This window comes from Helianthus annuus, chromosome 16, assembly GCF_002127325.2.
Source record: "Helianthus annuus cultivar XRQ/B chromosome 16, HanXRQr2.0-SUNRISE, whole genome shotgun sequence".
NCBI classification, from domain to species: domain Eukaryota; kingdom Viridiplantae; phylum Streptophyta; class Magnoliopsida; order Asterales; family Asteraceae; genus Helianthus; species Helianthus annuus.
The window spans coordinates 149948754-149951147 of record NC_035448.2 but is presented as its reverse complement, the minus strand read 5'-3'; the positions used below and the strand labels follow the sequence as shown (position 1 = coordinate 149951147).

At 32.3% G+C, this 2394-nt stretch overlaps 1 long non-coding RNA gene across 3 annotated transcripts; it reads right to left on the bottom strand.

Moving 5' to 3' along the window:
* Nucleotides 1-251: 251 nt before the first annotated feature.
* LOC110916480 lies at nt 252-2080 on the bottom strand. 3 transcript variants are annotated; one of them, XR_002579789.2, is made up of 5 exons: nt 1628-2080; nt 1450-1515; nt 744-837; nt 415-512; nt 252-326 (listed from the first exon to the last, which is right to left on the bottom strand). It is a non-coding gene; the product is annotated as an uncharacterized LOC110916480 (long non-coding RNA). The 3 variants fall into 3 exon arrangements; XR_002579790.2 differs by having other exon boundaries at nt 1782-2080; XR_002579788.2 differs by having other exon boundaries at nt 1799-2080.
* Between the last annotated feature and the right edge of the window lie 314 nt (nt 2081-2394).

Genomic DNA, 2394 nt, shown 5'->3' with positions numbered 1-2394 from the left:
ACAAATCTAAATAGCACCAAAAAACAAATCTCCATAGCACCAAAAAATAAGACAAGAAAAAAAATATAGATTTTTAATATTTTTGCAAAATTCCAGAATTTTTAGTAATATTTCCTAATATAATTACAATTACACACAAATGCACATGCTCACGACAAAAGTTAACTAGTATTAAACAACCCGTTCAAGTATACGGAATTACAAAAGTATGAAACACAGACTAATGCTTACAAGATCAAAACATCTTTTTAAATAAATCCGAACATTAAATCTACCACTAAATTCTCAATTTGAGATTCTTCAAAATACCCTTCTTCATTCCAAAGCTAAAAACAAATAAATACAAAAGTTAGATTTCAAATATATATAATTTAATGCAATAAACAAAGTTTATGAATATTTACAAAAACTCACTCGGTTAACCAAATCATGTTGTATAGAGTCGATAAACTCTTTCATATGTTTGATTACCATATACCCACATTCCCAACTGCCTTTCTGTTGTTTGCACTCTATCATATTCACAATGAATTACTTTGAGTTGATCCAAAAGAACTAATATGCATTTTTTTCATATGAATTTGAATGAGAATTTCTTTGGGGTCATACCTTTGGGCAAAAAAGCTAAACGTTAAGTGAACCATCACCATGAATAGCCAAGATTCATGTTCAGGTTCATTATTTTAACCTGCCAACCCCAAACCCGTTAATTTGCCAATAGACAATCATACTGAAAAGCAAACCTGGTGCCCATGCCTTTTAGTAGTTGTATACGACTGACGTGAATCACTCAAACCTTGAGATATAAGAATTCCACTTTTTTAGGTGTAGGTGTTCCTATAACATAATTAGAACATGACATGAGAAATGGAAAAATAACATATTTGTTAGAGAAACTAAGCACGTTGAGCCAGCTGATAAGAAACCTTCTCTCCAAGAAGGGAAGAGCAAGTATGCCAGAGAGTTTCTATGTACAAAACACAAGAAAATTCAGCATTGTTTGAGTTGAACAAAAGTACAAAGCATGTAATCAAAGGTAGAATACTAACCAAATTAGTAATTCACACAACATTCTATATACGAATATTATTGTCCATCGTCAGTTAAACAACTTTTTTAACATATCAAGCCCATAGTTACATTCCATTCAATAACATATTTTACTAAAAGAATTATACAACCTACATGGATCTCCTTTTCTAGACAAAAGGTCTTATGGTTCACTCAAATCACAAACAAGAAGATGAAGTATATATATAACTTCCACTCAATAGCAATAAACTACAAACTACAAATACAAAAAAAAAAACTTAACAAACAGGGGTCCCTAGAGACGGAGGAATTACCACATGATCACAGTAATTTTAACTATCAAATTACCACAGTAAACAGTTTGGTATTACTTGCAAGTTTCCATTCAGAGGAGTAATTAAAAACCAAAATACGAACCTAATCTTTACCGAAACAGTGAATGCCCCGACATGGCGACATATGCCCTGAACGCATTGTTTCATTCTGCGAAAAAAGAAATCGACTTATAAATGTACGAAACATATAAAAAATTAACACCAATTAGGTTATTAAATTCAATTTAATTCTACACAAAAGAGATGGTATCCACAAATACCAACTTCTACTTCTAAGGTTGCATAAAAGAATCTGCAAAACACAAGTTTCATCCAAAAATAATTGCCAGATAATCATTCATCTAGTAAAACATGTGAAACGGAAGTTTTTTTGGTTGATGCGTTTCATCGAGCAATTGGTATGCATCTTCAAACCTTTCTCATTTACACACCTACAAAAGAGGTCAATTGGGATGTGACATCAGTGATTGTAGTCTAGGTAATTCGGGGGAGCCGATTGTTGGTGTGAACGGCTACAAACAACTGCTATAAGAATACAAGATGGGTTTCGGATGGCAGAATCAACACCCCGCAGGCCTATTGGAGATATGCGATGGTCAAGGGTAGAATCGTGACGGTGATTTAAAGGGAGGGTGAGTTGTTTTCTAGGTGAGTCACTGTGAGTGTAAGGGTCACAGGAGGGAGGACAACCGTTTTAGGTTAAAAGAAGGTGGGAGGAAGGAGATTAATTCTTTTTAGAAGGAGGGAATTAAATTTCTTTAGGTAGTAGGAGGGAAGCTTAAAATTTTTGAAAGCATTCCCTATTCATATAACATAATTTAGTTTTGATTACCAACATAAAATATATTTTATATAAATTAATAAATAATTTTTCATTATGTTATAAAAACAAATAATGATGTTGCTTTTAAATGGTTACTAAGATCACGTAACAAATAGAGCTTGATGCACGTTCACAACTATAAAAATATACAAATAAATTAAAAATGCAATTAAAGACTTCAAAGAAAACTAATACATTGGGAGG